The sequence below is a fragment of the Anoplopoma fimbria genome, chromosome 11 (assembly GCF_027596085.1).
Source record: "Anoplopoma fimbria isolate UVic2021 breed Golden Eagle Sablefish chromosome 11, Afim_UVic_2022, whole genome shotgun sequence".
Classification (NCBI taxonomy): domain Eukaryota; kingdom Metazoa; phylum Chordata; class Actinopteri; order Perciformes; family Anoplopomatidae; genus Anoplopoma; species Anoplopoma fimbria.
Window position 1 is genome coordinate 15,212,854 of NC_072459.1, and position 19,226 is coordinate 15,232,079.

Genomic DNA, 19,226 nt, shown 5'->3' on the forward strand with positions numbered 1-19,226 from the left:
CATCAACAAGCTCCCTTCACCACCCCCTCCCCCCAACCGCCCCCAGACCCACCACTCCCTGGCCCCACTCCCATGCTCCCATGGGACGGCCTGCTCTGGAATGCCGCTCATGGGGAAGAATCTCGCTGCAGGCGCTCAATATGTCAACCGTGTTTCGGAGAAGGAGAGAGAGAGACCGAGAGATGTGGCAGGTATGGTGTAGTACTTTTTACAAGGCAATGACAGGTAGTCTGTGTCAATGTTTTTATGCGTGTGTGTGTGTGTGTTTGTGTGTTTGTGTGATTGTGTGTGACAGATTCCCAGATTAAAGGTTTAAAGGGTTCAGATTAACAGGCTCAGGACACAGTGCCCCGCTCTGAGCAAAAGGGAATTAGGATGGCATTAACGTCTCCTCTGCACCAGCACATTAGCCATTCATTACTGTGTGTTTGCACAATCAGTACCAGGCGGCCCCTCGTTCCCCTCTGTGTTATTGCATTCATGACAATGTTAACATGTCGGGATGTTTTGTTATTCATAGACCATTAGCAGGACTATAATTCAACTATCACTTATCATCAGGCGATTGTCACCTGTGCTTTATAAAAATGCATGCACATTCATGATTATCACTATGTTTTTTATTTACACCTTGCAATGCTTGGATAGGCATCAGTACCAAACGCCTGAAACAAATCTAAGGTTTTTGCGACACAACCCTACATCCTGTATTTTTAAAGATTTTCACATTAGTTGGTCATTGTTTTATCAAATGGGATTGCTGAGAACAAACACAGCCAAAGCCCAAATAATTGTGAGCCACAGCTGGTCACTACACTGCATTGAACTTGGTGTTAGGATAGGGTTGAATGTTTTTTTTTCATGATGTAGAACATTAGAGTATAACATAAAAATGTGTATGTACAAATATTTTTTTACAAATATTTTTGATAATATACATAAATACTGGAATTGAACGAGTCACCATTGACAATCAAAAATACAGTGAGCCAAAGAAAAACTGAGTTTAAAATTAAAGAGAGGATCTTTGAGAAATTTGATGGGTTTTGTTTTTTAGGACTAATATTTAAATAGCTCACAGATGTCTGTTTTCACTGAGTTTCAAGTGTATTCTCCCCTCTACAATGAATGACATGTTTGTGTGTTGTCCTTGTTGACTTCTCTCCACTTCTACTAAACCAAACTAAACTAAAAAGCATCTCTTTAAACAAATCCTTTCCTGTGAAGCTGAGGCAAAAAACATAAATTAAAGTGTCTAAATCTATATAGGCTTTAAATAATAATGTATCTAACAACAATGTCAAAAAAGGATGTGCCGATGTAAAAGTGGTTCTGTTTGCTAACAGGTTTGCCATGTAGGTTTTTAGAAGCAGCTTCCTGTTTGCCCGAGGAAATGTGGTCTTGACTGTAACAAATGTTCAGTGCCATGGTGTGAAATACAGGCTACAATTCTTCTCAACCAATGCTACGTTTTACAAATATACTTAGGTATCACAATGAATTTGGCATTATTAAATTCATGTTTAAAAATGCAACATGCAAAATTCATTAAAGCACGGCACAGCACTCAACTGCAAACTTTTCCATGTTTCCTGTGTACCTCACTGTGCCAAGAGGGACGTGAAGACATGGATTGACACGCCATCTCTCTTCCGAAGCCTTCCTCCTCAGCCTAGCCAGATTAAGGGATTACCAGGCAAGGCGAGTGCTAAAGCTGGCTAATTCTCACCCAAGCACAGAGAGCTAAGGCTACCCAGAGCTCTGCGGAGCCCCTCTCTCCTCAGAGCAGCTGTGTGGTGGAGGGAGGGACGGAGCTGCTTTCCTCTGAGGAATCAGAGAAAAAGAGTGAAAAATCAAAGCATCACTCATACAGTTTCATCCAGATAACACTGATGACTTTTTGTCAATTAAACCAAACTTTGATACACCTCCGTGTACATCATAAACTGTCAAATGTCAACCTTTCTCTCCATTCCTCTTTCTGTGAATTATATATTCAATTTTTTTATTAATGCATTTTTGTATTGTTCTATACTTCATAATCTGAGTGTCATTACGTTATTATTTCTGCACCTGTCAATGCAATTGCTTTTGCAATATTTTTCATTGCTGAATTTTGTGTTGGTTTATAGTACATTTATGTTTTCTCAATGCCATTTTTTCTTCCATTTACCCTACTATTACTTCCTGCTACAATGGATCACATTTCAAACATCACAAAAGTTTCATTGAGATTAAACTAATCATATTAAATTCAGGCAATAGAACAGAAAGCATTGCAATCCCTATCCAAAATTGTAATCCTAAATGATAATGTGATAATCTCTTGCAGTAACAGTGATCAGGGTCCATCTAATAACACTAATAACCCTAAACACTAACAAATTAAGATTTTTAGACTTTTCCAACATGATTTGACCAGTGATGTAAATAGGATAAACACAACTCACCTCCAATTGCTTTGGTATAAATGTAACGTACTGACATATAGTTGTTAGAAATTTAGGTTGAGTACATTTGGAAATGAAAGAAAAAATACATTAATGTTTTGTTCACGTTGTTCATGATTGATCTTGCATTTTACATAAATGTTCCTCTACCTCACTGTTGCCAACGCTCCAGCAAAGAAAATCGGCGTATGCCATGTGTTGATGTTGAGCAGTGTTTGTCAAACCTTCCACACTGGGTTTTTTCAGGATCTTAGCTGCTGTGAGAGGCAGATAGTATAATCGACAGGGAAATGAACACGAAAATGAAAGGCCTAACCAACGAATCAATCATTGGGGCACAGAATATATGTCATTTCTGTCTTTTATTTGACAGAGATCCACGCTATCGACCATCTACTGCAGCACCTTACAACAATATTTACTACTTCATTTTACGGGACACAAAGGCAGACAATGAGGCGTGGGAACAAGATTTCCCAACAGTGTTCCATCACAAACACACACCCATTCATCTTAAGTTTTGGTGCACTTTGGAGACCAAAAACAAGCAAACGACATCCATCTCAGTTCATGTACGGTAAAGAAGAGGAAAGGCGATGCAAGGTAGAGATAAAGACGGAGGAAGAGAGGGGCCATGGCGTGTGCTCTCCAGCGGGCAGAGGACAATGCAGAGCTGGCAGAGTCGGTGCCTCGTGCCAGAGGGAATAGAGTGCCACATGGTGCCCCTTATGAGCAGGGCCAGCCTGGAGGGGGATGTCGGCCACAATGCATGTACGCGTGTGTGTTTGTGTCTGCTTTTGTGCATGCACGTGTAGGTACATGTGTATGCATGACCATCCATTCGTACCGTATCTAAAAGTGTGGAGACACGAAAGATGTATCTTCAAGTTTTGGGTGTAATATATGTAGATTCATGAGCCTGTTAAAGTGTAAAGATGTGAGTGCATGTGTATATGTGAATGGGGAGGGAGTTCAGAGAGGTGGGGCACAGTGTGTGTGTGTGTGTGTGTGTGTGTGTGTGTGTGTGTGTGTGTGTGTGTGTGTGTGTGTGTGTGTGTGTGTGTGTGTGTGTGTGTGTGTGTGTTTGTTTGGGGGTTGGGGGGTAGGGGGGAGTCCCAGTTCCCTTTTGCATCTTAAATTCCTCAACATCTGTTCAACCCATCTCTGCAGCAGCGGGTTGTGATGTCTGTGTGTATGTGTGTGTGCGTGGATGTTTGTGTGTGGCCGCGGGTGCATATGTGTGTGTTGAGTGTTTGTGTCTGTCTGCATATGTGCATGCTCTGCTGAAGGTGCTGGTTGTTACCCGCACCTTAATTAGGAGGAGACAGAGACTCATTTTCAACAATACTTGCAGGTAATGTGAAGCGCTCGCACTGAATACAAAAAGAGAGCCATTCACCTCCAAAAGCTACGACGTCCTCTCTCCTCCTAGGACTGTGACCCAAAATACACCTCATGTTCAAAGCCTTTGATGAAAACCAAAATACATGTTGCAGGTTGTTGTGTCAGAGCTATAATAACACTTACTTGTTCCCCTCATTAAACACAGGGGAAAGAATAAAATCTGTGTCTGAAGCAGGGCAACATATATGACCCAAGTAGGTCAATCCAAACGGCTCTAGAGTGAGACCTAGATGGCGTTAGTACGCCTGAGTGCATTCAGCGCAGTCCTGTAGCACAGATTGGAAGAAGTCAGCAAGAGATGTGGCTTAGCATGAATGTGGAATGACAAAGATTTTTGAAATTAAATATTTAAGTCCTGTGTGCCAACTCCTGAGCAAGTGCGACAGGCGCACAAACATATACAGCTCTGGGGCTCATCAGTGGTGAAAACTACTGTGTGTTTTCTAACGTATTCTAGCTATTTGAGATACTAAAACATAGTTTAGTATCTCCGTTTTATGCCACTACTCCACTACATTTAAGGGAGAGAAATTACATTCATTTGACACTCCAGCTATAGTTGATAATTATTTTAGATTAAGATTTTACATATAAAACATAACGTCATTGTTGTAGATTAAATGAGATTAAAAAATATATATTTTAGTTAGATTACATTAGTTCTATAACATTAACAAATCAGCCATAATACCTTTCCTGAAAAGACATGTACTCTCAAATTGTCAAACTTTAAATTCAGGAGTAGTATTGTGACTTTTACTGAATCTGGCAATCAGGAAGATTTTCATTCAAATAAATGGCTGTTAAGTTACTATTGTTGAAGGAGGAAACACACTGGGGATCTAGCCAATGGCCTACTAATGAAAGTATTGTAATATTTATATGTTTTCGGAATAAATTCTGTGTAGACTTTCCCCCCAAAAATGGTGCATTACAGTTTTTCTCCATTGCATAAACACACAAAACGGAACTATGAAAACATTTCTTGAACACTAAAAGCTTGTGCATTATTATTTTTAGAAATGTGTGCATAGTTCCATTTTTGTTTGTTTACAGTAAAGTAAAACTAATACAGCATTTTTGCTGGGAATGTCGCCACAAAACCCTGACTGAAATACAGCAAATATATACATTTTGCCAGACTTTCATCAGTGGTCTGTAACACAATCACCATCGTGTTACCTCCTTCAGCAATAGACAGTGTCTTTACAGATATTGATTTAAATGAAAATATTCAAGATTGACGCGTTAAGTGAAGGATGTAAACACTTTGTCTGTCTGTATCAGTATAGATACATGAAGCACAGAAACTGCACTCTGCAACCTCTTAGACAGACACTATTCATGCGGCACCCAGTCACCCGGTGCCAGTCTTATGCCACCTTGATGCCAAGCCTGCCAAACTTATGTCACATCAGAGCAGACCCTGTGTCAACTCCTCACAGCACATATGCCAACCCGATGCCCCTCACATGCCAACCTCATGCTACATCGGTGGCAATCCTAAAACAACAATATGCCAACGGTGGACCTCTGCTTGGCCCAGAGTGCAAATCCCTTGACGGCGGGCACCGGGAGACACTGTATAGAAGTGGAAAAGGTCAAAAGTCACTCGTGAATTAGGGTTCAAAGACAAATCTGTTGTTCTGGTTCTTCATCATTGGATGCAATTAGCAGTAAAATCCTGCTCCTAAACCCAGCTTAAGCTCTAATCTCAGAGTCTGTGGGTTCCTTCCAGTCTGCCTCTCTACCAGCCTGTCTCCCACCTCACCACTGTCTCTCTCTCCCTCTCTCTCTCTCTCCTGATGCCTGCTGGCACTTTGGGAGCAGTGCCCCTCCAATCCCTGTACCCCCCTCCTCCCATCCTCCCCTCCCTCCCTCCTCCTCCTCTGGATGCCAGCCGACGGCCCTCACAGTGTGGCACGCCATCTGCTGCCTCCCGCCCCGGCAACCCATCCACCCCTCCCCTCCTCGCTAACTCTGCCCCCCACCCCTGCAGACAGCAGCTACCCACAATCCCCCTCTGCCTCAGCCGCGCGGCGCATAGAACAGGAGGCTTTCGCACAGATCACTTCACCCCCCGATGCCCCCGCCAGAAAGGAGGAAGCTGGGTAAAGTGTGTGTTTGTGTGCGTGTGTGCGTGTGTGCGTGGTGGAAGTGTCGGGGGCCTTACAGACAAAGTAGTCAAGCTTTAAGTTCGGCGTGTAAATAAAAACAACACACATACTGTACATGCACACATGCACACATGCACACTATTAAACACAAGGTACTACTACTTAATATTTGGTTTCTTGCTGAACATGCATTAACATTCAGATGTTAGCTGTTTAAACACACACAACCAAGAGTTTTTTGTCAATCATAATTTCTTGGAACAATATATATTACAGAAAGTTTGAAATACATGCAAAAAAAAACATTTTGTGTAAGTAAATAGGTGTTTCTTTACTGAAGGGAATTAAAAAAAAAATATAATATATATATATATATATATGTGATAGGCTGGCGACCTGTCCAGGGTGTACCCTGCCTTCGCCCATTGACAGCTGGGATCGGCTCCAGCACCCCCGCGACCCTTAACTGGATAAGCAGGTTACGGAGATGGATGGATGGATGGATATATATATATATATATATATATATATATATATATATATATATATATATATACATGTTTCAATGCAGTTTCCTGTTAAAAATAAATGTCTATCAATCATTTTTGTTGTAGTTTTGGTGGTTGGTGGTCAACCTTTTACTTTGCATTTGGATCAGTGAATGTGCTGTCAGAGGTATGTTTAAATAGTATTCTCTCTGTCATATATTTACACAAACATACACACACACACAATACTTTGCTATATTTTTGCCGAAAACAACACAAGACGCCTTGGTACAGGGTTAGCTAAAAACCATGAAACCTACACACATACACGTGATGCTGCAGTTTGGGATCTGATGGTGGCTTTGTAGCAGAGCTCTCTGATCACCAGTTTGCTTTGAAAAGAGAGAGAAATAAGATGAGAGACAAACTATAGCAGGAACATAAAAGAGAGAGAGAGAGAAAGAGAGAGAGAGAGAGAGAGAGTGTGTGTGTGTAGTCCTACATCCATCTTGTGTGGGTATGGAGCCTCATGGCTGGCACTCTATCCATCAATGAGCGCAACATTAACTCTCTGGATCAGAACCAACATCCCCAGATCTCTCTCCATCTCTCTTCCCCTCCCCTCACTCTGCTAAATACACACACCAACACACAGACACACATACGCCATTAGTATTCCGATGCCATCCATGAAAGAACCTCAACATGCACCTCTCTCTACCTTCCCTTCGCACAAACCAACATCCTGTTGTTTTCTGTAATCATCCCAAACTCTACTCCTATTGGCAATCAAATAGACATTTTTATATTTGACACAAGTTTCTCTCTCCTCTCTCTCCATCTTTAGACACCTTCATCACCTAAACAGCTAACCTCCTCAGCCCCTCTGATGTCTAGCCTGTCTCGAATCACCTCCTTTTTTCTCCTCTCCAGATCTCCTCTCCGCTGAGCTGCCTGATCCGCTCCTCTCTTTGTCTCTCTCCCAGTTGGTGTTAATAATTTAACTACTGAGCTGCTGCAGAGCTGGCTCCGGTCCAGGCCTCAGATTGGCACTGTCTGTCTATTTATGACACTGTGTGGCGGCGCACATGTGTGGGATGTGTAAGAGTGAGAAGAGGACTGTGTTTGTGTGTGTGAGAGAGACTGTGTGTGTGTGTGTGTGTGTGTGTGTGTGTGTGTGTGTGTGTGTGTGTGTGTGTGTGTGTGTGTGTGTGTGTGTGTGTGTGTGTGTGTGTGTGTGTGTGTGTGTGTGTGTGTGTGTGTGTGAGTATATGCATGTGTTTCTCTATTAGACTTCAGCCAATAGCAAATTAGCCTACAAAGCCACAAGACTGTCACCTAAATTGAAGTTAGAGAGAAATGTGTGTAACAAACCCTGATGCTTCCTCCAGATTCCTCTCTGTAAAACATTGTTTTTGATGGCCAATCACACAAATGTCACGGTGTTATTAGTTGAATGTCTACTGGACTTTCAGGTTATGTTTAGTGTGCGCTTTGAAGATTGGTCTGGGTATGCAAGACTATATTTAGTGTGATGCAATAGTAGCGGATGTGATATTTATTTTCAGACTTCCTGGTATGCATGCTGAAAATGATTCATACTCACCAGCATATTTAACATACAAGGACTAACAAAGAATAAACTACTGTAAGCAACAACCACCATAGCGAAATGTTAACTAATAATGCTTTGAGAAGAAATAAGTTAAGTTAAGAAAGAAAGAAATAATTATTATTTTTAAAAAAAGTTACAGTTGATTTGCAACGAAAATAGCCAGAGCAGATGACGAAATCTTTGTCCGTGTCCAACAGTGCCCCTACCCCCCCTGATAGTGTGTGATTCTTTAAATTAGGAACCATAGCAACATTAGATCTATTGATTCTACTCTGTCTATCAAAACAGCATAGTTTGTAATTGGGTGCTTTTTACTGGAGTCGTTCAGGAATACATTGGTATTTTTAAAAAGCACTTATTAAAAAGGAAACAAAAAAACATTATATAAAAGTGTGTAGGAACATATTGATTGACAAATTCATGAAAAAATTGGAGTGACAGGATAAAGTACCTGTGAGACAAAAACATACCTCTGGGTTATGCAGGGACCCAAATTGGTTGGATTAGGGTGACAAACTGTTGATTATTGTTTTACAACCTATGAGTTCCTTTTAAATACTTTGTTAAAATGTGATGTTAATTCTTTTCATATACAGCGGGTAAAATAAGTATTGAACACGTCACCATTTTTCTCAGTAAATATATTTCTAAAGGTGCTATTGACATGAAATATTCACCAGATGTCGGTAACAACCCAATTAATCCATACATACAAAGAAACTAAACAAATAAATTCAGAAATTAAGTTATGTGTAATAAAATGGAATGACACAGGGAAAAAGTATTGAACACGCTTACTGAAATGTATACTTACCAGCATTTATACTTCGTACAAAAGCCTCTGTTGGTAATGACAGCTTCAAGACGCCTCCTGTATGGAGAAACTAGTCGCATGCATTGCTCAGGTGTGATTTTGGCCCATTTTTCCACACAAACAGTCTTAAAATCTTGACGGTTCCGTGGGCCTCTTCTATGAACTCTGATCTTTAGTTCTTTCCATAGGTTTTCTATTGGATTCAAGTCAGGTGATTGGCTGGGCCATTCTAGCGGCTTTATTTTCTTTCTCTGAAACCAGTTGAGAGTTTCCTTGGCTGTGTGTTTGGGATCATTGTCTTGCTGAAATGTCCACCCTCATTTCATCCTCATCATCCTGGTAGATGGCAGCAGATTTTTGTCAAGAATGTCTCGGTACATTTTTCCATTCATCCTTCCTTCAATTATATGAAGTTTGCCAGTTCTGTATGCTGAAAAACAGCCCCACACCATGATGTTCCCACCTCCAAACTTCACTGTTGGTATGGTGTTTTTGGGGTGATGTGCAATGCCATTTGACCTCCAAACATGGTGTGTATTATGGCATCCAAAGAGTTCAATTTTGGTCTCATCTGACCAGACTATATTCTCCCAGTATTTCACAGGCTTGTCTAAATGTTGTGCAGCAAACTTTAAACGAGCTTCAACATGCTTTTTCTTCAGCAATGGAGTCTTGCGTGGTGAGCGTGCATACAGGCCACGGCGGTTGAGTGCATTACTTTTTGTTTTCTTTGAAACAATTGTACCTGCAAATTCCAGGTCTTTCTGAAGCTCTCCACAAGTGGTCCTCAGCTCTTGGACAACTCTTCTGATAATTCTTTTCACAAATCTTGTGAGGAGCACCTGGTCGTGGCCGGTTTATGGTGAAATTATGTTCTTTCCACTTCCGGATTATGGCCCTAACAGTGCTCACTGGAACATTCAGAAGTTTAGAAATCCTTCTGTAACCAATGTCATCAGTATGTTTAGCAACAATAAGGTTGCGAAGGTCTTGAGAGAGCTCTTTGCTTTTACCCATCATGAGATGTTTCTTGTGTGACACCTTGGTAATGAGACACCTTTTTATAGGCCATCAGTTGGGACTGAACCAGTTGATATTAATTTGCACTGACAAGGGGCAGGATTGCTTTCTAATTACTGATAGATTTCAGCTGGTGTCTTTTGCACCTCCCTTTCTTCATGTGTTCAATACTTTTTCCCTGTCATTCCATTTTATTACACATAACTTAATTTCTGAATTTATTTGTTTAGTTTCTTTGTATGTATGGATTAATTGGGTTGTTACCGACATCTGGTGAATATTTCATGTCAATAGCACCTTTAGAAATATATTTACTGAGAAAAATGGTGACGTGTTCAATACTTATTTTACCCGCTGTATGCACTCTGGCCCAGCACCCGACAGATAAAGTGGAAAGGACGGATTTAAAAATGAGAACATACAAGAGAAATACGAAAAAACGGCAGAAAGACATTAAAATAATGTGCCATTATATTGTAACAAACAAGATTAACAAAGACGAAGTAGCAGCTGAAATCTTTATATTCAAAACTCTGAATCACAGAGAGATTTTCATCATACCTCACAAAAAAAAACTTGATTTAAGGAATAGAAAAGCAGAGAATGAGCTAGATGACCTCCAAGAGCAAATATGTTTTTTTCATGTTCAAATATGCAAAATAAAGTGTGCAATATGCAAAGGACAGTAGTGGCATATGTTTTTTAGAGGAAAAGGATGAATGCAATTAAGATATTTGGTTGTTGACGTGAATTTTTCTGATATTCAGAATAACAGGGGTTATTCAAAGCCAACCTACCTTCACTAAGATATGTTGGAAAATTGTGTAGAGATGAAAATTCTTTCTAATTTTACCACAGATATAATGAGCACCATATTTAAATAAAAAATGCATCACTTCATTCTATCAAGACTTGCCGTGATGATCTCAACAACAGTTCTCCAAATCCGTTCCTGCACATTACCTGAAAAAACTCTCAACACACCAAAGAGGCGACATTTCGGAAGCAAGTGCGTGACACGGTGTGAATCTCGATGCCACCTCCCACACCTCTCACCCTCCTACAATCCTGCCCACAAGAGATCTCTGCTCGGTAAAATCAGTGCAAGCAGCTCACGACACCATTTATTCATCCCTGGTATCATCAATCATCCTTCAAACCAGCAGTCATTCTTTCATAACATCAGTTATGTTACCAAATAAGGACCAAAATTTGTGCAACAGTTTCCTCATGGCTTTTCCTTAACTTAAGCTGTAAGGATGTTATCCCAAAGAATGAGAATTGTTGACTGTTTTGGGATATAATTGTCTTTGACCTTGCCTTATTTATTTCTTACATTTCCTCATACTTTTACACATAGGATTGATTCCATTTGTTTTGTTTACCACCAAATCATCAGTCAAAGCCTCATAAATATCTGTTCACTTGCAAATCTGGTGTTGTGAATCAATAGGTTGATGTGCCGCTAAGGCCTTTGCGTGGATTCATAGTAAACAGACATATGCAAGGCCGCCCACCGCTCCACCTTATCTAAATCTGATATCTCATAAGGGCCTTTCACACTTGCCGGAAAACATAAACACACCACGAATGGCTGCATGCACACAGAACCTGCACTGTCATTAATTTCAGAGATGGAGGGAGGTCAGCCTTCCAGACGGTGTTTGTGTGTCTGTGTGCAAGCATGTGTGCAGGCTCGCAGTGCAGTAGGTGTGTACTCACATGTATGTGAGTGTGCACGTCAATGGGGGAGGGAAACATGCATATTTGCGCACGCACACACACATGCACACACCGGTGTTGACAGGTGGCTGTGGTAAAGAGGTGGTCCCTGAGCTGGGGTCTGACTGTCTCTGGCTGAGAGAGAGAGGAATAAAAAGCTCCCAGCAGCTGTCGCCCTAATTCCTCTAACACGGTGCTTGTGCTCTGATTAGAAAACAGATCTGGCCTCTAATTTACTCCTGACACCAACTAATGCTCTATATCTCAATTGCTCCGTCCCCGCTCGCCACTGGCCGGCCCGGATGGACACACACACATAGTGACTCTAAGGGGCTGAGAACTGTGCAGGTTTAAAAGCACAAAAAACACTACAACTGAGCATGACAGAGAGGTATGTGGTCCTCATCTGGTGTCACCTCGACATATCAGAGTCAGACACACCGCTGTTCAGATATGAGACTATATTGTTCTTCTTCTACTCAGTCTGCAAAATAACTAACCGGGCCTGAAGAGTCAAGTGTGTCTGCCTGAGCTGTCAGATTCCTAAATGTAAAACCGTGGCCACAGAAAATGTCCAAACTGTTAAAGCAGACCTTCCTCACTTCTTTTGGTTGGAAAAACCTTTAATCAAGGTCGTGGATGTCTAGACTAGAGTGACTTTTTCCTTCTACGGAAGCCATCCAGAATTAAATAATCTTAAAGGCCTGATAATTTGTTTTGTATTATGGCATAATCAGCTTTTTTTTTCCAATTATGATAAATAAAAACTATGACACCAAAGCAAAGTGTATGTCGAAGTAGTGAAACTTATGTTACGTCAGAGCATGTGTGGAAAGCAAAAAAAGTTTTAACTATATAAGTCTTGTGTTGGGAAAAGCAGTCTTTTGTGGCTGGAGGTGACACAACATTGAGAGCCTTTTTTTCCTGAGGGTTTTAACAAAACCATTTAAGGAAAAAACATAATAAGTGATAATATAGCGTTATTCCCAGACCTCTTTACCAGCCGCAACAACATGTGGCTGGTATTGTTCTTACCTTGTAAGCATGTGTGTCATCATGGCTAAATTAGGTCTTGGAGACACCCACTGTAGTTGGAACTACCACAGAGGCGGTTTTGAGTATTTTGTCAGGGGTTAATATGTCTGAAGTTATTGACCTATCTTGTGAGTAGGGGTCGCAAGGAGATATTGTTTTGTTTCAAAGGGTTACATTGCCAATCTAGATTTCAGCTGACTATGTGTAGATTGATCTATTTGGTCTTTTTTTCTCAACAGCAGATTATGTCAACCCCAGAGTATGACCCTCTTTTAAAAATCGCATTATAATAAATTGCCAATTAAAAAGACAGAGTAGTATATAATTGGATATAGAAAAGTTGAAGTGAAAGCGTGAGAGAATGGAAAGTGATGTTCAGTGCTGCCAGTTTTAATGACAGCGGAGGAGGAGACGCTGGCTGGGTGTCTGGGTGTCGTGATCGGGTTGGCCCAGCAGGGGGCAGAGGTGTGATGCTGGGAGTGGGAGGTGGCAGCTCAGTGTCACACTGCACACAGGGTGTCACCTCACCAGACTGGGAGGGAGAGAGAGGGAGAGACAGAGCGAGAGAGAGACAGAGAGAGAGACAGAGATAGGGACAGAGAGAGGTGTACAGGGTGTCAGGGAAAAAAGGTGAGCGATCTGTCTTGATCTGTGTGTTCTCGTGTTTCTGCCTTTGTGAGGACTTGAGTATTAGACCTTGGGGACATTTCTGATGGTCCCTCCTTCTGCATAAGGTTGTTTGAGGGTTAAGACTTGATTTCAGGCTTTTAGTCAGAATTAAATTTAAATTAAGCTAGGCTTAGGTGATGAATTATGTAATGTTGTGTTAAAACTTTACCTGATGATGAAGCTGATAAGAAAAACAGACACTAAACAACATAATCCTGCAAATATTCCCGCTGCGGGACTAATAAAGGATTATCTTATTTTATCTTATCTTATTTCATCTTATAAAAGACTAGCTTAATGTCTGTGATTGTGTTTCTCTGTGGGGTTTTAAGAGCCTACTAGTAGGCTAGGTTTCTTTGTGCAAGTGACTGCATGTGTGTGTGCGTGAAATCCTTTTTATTTCCTCTTTCTTCTCTCTCTGTCCCCTGTATTTGTCTCCTGGGACTCACTTGGCATCTCTCCCTACTTTTAATTCTCGCTCCGCAAACTGCTGCTGTCTGAACACAAGCTGGCAGCACATACATGCAGACGCGCACACACGCACACGCACACACACACACACACACACACACACACACACACACACACACACACACACACACACACACACACACACACACACACACACACACACACACACACACACACACACACACACACACATATTCTTAGTTTCACAAATGCACCAGTGGATCCCCCCTTTTCCTCAAACAGGCAATGAAAGACACCCACACAGTTGCCCCACGTCCGGTTGAAATGCAACACACACGTTCTCTTCAACTTCACTGTCATCTGAAATATTGGAGAGGAACTCACAAACACATAGAAGGGACATCAATGACAAAGTACAAGTTGAATTCAAAGAGATAAACACAAAGACACACACAGTGATGAAAGAGAGAGAGAGATTTACAGCCTCCCAGGAAATAGACACTACCAGATGCACACACAAACATTTCATCACTGGCAGTGGCTGGGAGTCACAGAGAGACAGCATCTCTGCTTCTCATAATACAAATCCAGTGTGAAAGAAAACACACACACATGCATTCGATGAGCCCTTAAAACATAAACAGAAATCAAGGAAGTAAAAGGACATGAACATTCCACATTTATTTGTTTATTTAGATCCCTACTAGCTGCATCTTTAGTTTCGGTGTATAACAGAACTGTCAGCGGTGCTCACACAGCCAGTCGCACGCATACAAGTTCTCCAGCAAAACATACACACACTGACAGGCAGACGAGCCCAACTTCAAAAGCTAGAAATAAATAAATTAAAGACTAGTCTGATAGGGATGAATAAATAACAAGAGAGAGAGAGAGAGACGAAAACAGGAAGGAGAGATGGAGGGTGCAGCAGTAAGAGAGGAAGCAGAGAGGGAGATGCAGTGATTTCTGAAAGAAGACTGGAGGTGCAGGCAGAGAGAGAGAGAGAGAGAGAGAGAGATATTGTCACACACACTTCTAATCTTGTTAAAGTTAAACTGGCATGCAGAGGTGGAAACACACTCCAGAGTTTGATATCTGTGTGCAGCTTTTCATGTTTCGCAGGTGGAGAGTGCCTGCAAAACATAGCGTGAGGCCAAGCGACTTTCTTGTCTTTTGAGTTTCCTACACTCTGTGTCTATTTTCTTCATTATTTGGAGAAGGGTGTGAGTGTGAATGCAAATATGCAAATGAAACGGTTATTATTGCATTGCTCATCAAGCAGCGCGGAGCAGACATTAATAGGCTGATGAATATGCATGTGAATTTGTTAATTAAGTTAATTATTCTGCTGGAAATGCATTCATCTTCCAAGGACATCTTCCCCAGGATTCCAACCTGCTCCGCTCATTAGTCATGCGATATTTTACACTGGGCACTGGGACAAGAGGTAGGAATGGGAGGGGCAGGAGGGGCCACCGGGGTTGATATGTATACAATATAAGGGCACCATGGGTTTCAAGTCCACTTAAGACCAGCGGTAAGAGACTCAGAAAGAGATAAAATGGCATCATAATGGCGCCTAATCATTCATCAGCTCTTCAAAACTGAAGGGTCAGTGAAAGACACAAAGCTCTGAACCCTGCTACAGTAGGGCGTACACACTCATAGTGGCCAGACATTCGCTCCATCTCTGCTTTTCTCTTTCCTCTCCAGTAATTCTCCCTCTTCGCTGCTTTTCCTCTAATTGCTTATTAAAACCCTCTTAAATGAACTTTTTGTGCCAACTTTCCAACACATTAATTAATTGTTGTAGCCAATTAAGTGTCGCTGCGCAAATGAGCTTCAGCACAAATGGTCCTGCAGGGCCCGTCCACCCCCCCACCCCCCCCCCCCCTCTACACCATCACCACCCGCCTCCTCCTCCTCCTTTTCCACCACCCTCGCTGACTGCTTTCCCAGCAGCCCCTCTGCCCTTAAAGCGGCAGCATCCACACAGACAGATAGAGAGACACAATGATCTCGCCTTGCACATGAGGCTCTTTGAATTTAATCCGTAATGAGATGCTTGGACCTTGGAAAAGTACTTTGGTTTGCAGAAATGCAGCATCATGCAGAGAGGGTAATGTGTCCTTGGCTTGGGTCAGAGAAGGATTAAAAAAAAAAAAAAAAAGCCAGTGTCTTTTTTCCTTTTGAGCTGTTTCCCCATTATTGATTATTGATGGAGCAAATAAAAGCACACCCTTTAGTATAGGTAGAATTTATATCAAAGGAGTGTATGTGATTCAGGATTATTTTGGGGTTTTATGTCCTGGCACCAGTGACTTAACATAAAATCAACACACATCTGTATCATTTGGCCCATCCAAAAGCCTCCTAAAAACTCTTTGGTTGGTCTCACTGCTGTTGAGTGATAAAGAAATAACGAGTGTGTGTGACAGCAGTTTCTCACAAAACTATAAACTGACTAGAAATGGAGATTGTGTTATGGCATCTATAAAGCATGCTGTTGCAGCACTAAAGCATATATCACTGCTGGGATAAAGTCAATCAATTTTCGAAATATCACATAAATAAAGATGTAGCCATAAACGAAATGACTGGCATTAAATTTTGTTTGATTGAAGACAAAGAAGAGATCTGATGAAGACAGCACAATTTGCTCACTTCCCAAGTTGCATTCGTAATTAAATGTTGTTTTTTTTGGTTGCCCAACTATAAGGGTGAAAGGATGTAAATGTCCATTAAATGGGATTTTTTTATTCGTTTATTTTTACATGTTCAATTTATTAATTATGCTTTACATTGGCTGTTCTTTGCTGACTACTCTACATGCGTGTGGTCTGTATGTGTGTGTTTGTGTGTGTCTTAGATGTGGGACTGTGGGACTCCCTGCCTCCCCTCACTTAGTTTACACATAGTCACTGATCAAACAGCCTCAGTCATCAAACTCAACATCAAACCGTAGCATGGCTCAGAGAGACAACAGCGGCCCAGATTTACACTGCACAAAGGAGCTGCACACACACACACACACACACACACACACACACACACACACACACACACACACACACACACACACACACACACACACACACACACACACACACACACACACACACACACACACACACACACAACACGGCATTTGGCACAACATAACTACTAAAACTGGTTTTAAAGAGTCAGTGAGGACATTTGTACTACTGCAGATCCTATTATTTTACCTTCAAATTAAATCAAGATTTTTTTATTACAATAATGAGTAAAAGTGATAAAAATGAGTGATTGAATTTATGGAGTGCTTCAGCTGCAGAATTCATAGTTATGTTTTGTCTGGAGAAAACTGCATCAGTCACATCTCAAACTGAAACTGTGCACTTTTGAATGTTAACATGGACTTGAATCAATAAATCTCAATCTAAGTCTGAAAAGTTGATTATGAATCCAGCAAGAAGGCTTATCTAAAACCATTCAATGTTTGATAAACTCAAATGTTTCCTTACACTGAATATTGAAATGCAGAATGACCTACCTTTTCCCTCCAAAGTCAGTCAGTGTTTGCCCTCGTTCGTTGTCCATCAGTCTCGCCTTCTTCATCCCCATTTCCCTTCCTTTTTCTTGCATCCTGAGTGAGTATTCTGCCAAATTTAAATGTAGCACCAGTTCAGACAGACACAGACTTTTTAGATTGATTGTTACATTGTTTGTTGTGGTATTTTGAAAAATTATCAAAACCTCTGTATCTAAGTAAGTTTCAGCTTGAAAGAAGCATCTTAAAAGTCACAATCCACTTCTACAATGTTAAACGAGACTTTCTAAAACAACCAAAAAAATAATGATCAACTGCTGGCCAGTGTGGCTGGTAGAGTTTACAGATTTACTGCGCCCAAAATGTATTAGCAGTGGCTGGTGTACATTTAAGCAGACGGATACACTTTGATAAGTGCTCTTTGTACTCAGTCAGGGTCCAGGCAGATGTGTGATGCGAGAGCTCAGTCCTTCATTTTAAATACATTTAAAAGGAGCTGCTATTTGTTCAAGGTTTTCAGATTTCACATAGTGGACAAAGGATACGCAACTGCTGTGATTATAGTAAAATATCTTGTAGATTTCTACTCCAACAATCAGTTTGCAAAGGAACAGAGAAAATTTGACTAAGAAATAATAACAAATAAAAAAAGTGCATGAATCAAATTTGGAATGACATGGATTGTCAGTCAATTCACTATTTGTCTGGAAGTCCTCCAAAATCACTGTGGCTGACAGTGAAGCGACGGCATCCAAAATGGAGGCTCCGTTTTGAATGCCGCCGTCGCCCGTCTCTGCCATGGCGATTACGTGCTCCAGACTGGCAGCGTGGCACATTTATGGGCATTCCCCATAAGGTGCCTTTCTGATTGATGGTGCAGCCTCGTGCACCCCCCTCTCTTCACTCCTCAGTCCTGATTTATTCGTCTAGTCTCTGTGACTTGGCACTGGCATTGCCCACTACTTCTCCTGTGGAAAATCCCTGCGGGCACATTCACTATTATTTGGAGTCCCGATGGGCGAAAGCATCAGACAGAAACATACACACACACACACACCCTCATACAGGCGCACACACGGCACCGTCTCATCTCACTCACACTGGGTCTGTGCTAGAGGGCAGGTGAGCCTCCCACTGCCTCCACTCTGAAAGGATCTCTCACCCAGAGGGCTCAGCTGCTTGGTGGGCCAGAGGGGTAAGCGGCTCTGTAATCCTGCCAAGTGAGGAACTGGTCTGGGTATGCATATAGCCAATCCTGACACACACACACACACACACACACACACACAAACACATAAACACACACACAGCCAGTCTTGCATGAACCTTGCAGGCCTCTCTCTTTGCCAATCTGCGTTTATGATCCTTGTCTGCCTGTCAGGATCTTCATAAAGAGATCAACCCAAGTGGTAACAGAATCAACACATAAATAAGATTGATGCAAAGAGAGCACTTCACATCCCTGTCTGTCTGAGTCAATCTCACAATTCACATATTAGGCAGTGTATAGGAAACAATTCATAATAAAACCAACTGTGTTTTACAGTGAAAATTAAACTACACTTCTACTGCCAGAAATATCTATATTGTTTTTCAATAAGCTTCCGACTACGTGTTCCAAAAGCAAAGTTGTTTAGTAACAAAACTGTTTACCGACAACTATGCCAGCAGACAGATTATGTGTCTGTTAAAAGAAAAAAAGGACTAACAACCGATTGCATATTACGACCATGACAAAATGTAATGACCATATTAGTGGTCTTAGTTGAGTCTTAAATAATGAAAAAGCACTTGGATATTACAAAAGATTTAAACGGGATTGAAAACACCTGAAAAAAAACCTACGATATTAAATATTTTGTTCAAGATTTTGTTCTTTTAGTTTTATATATTTTATATTTTGTTTTTTAATTCAGATTATTAACTGT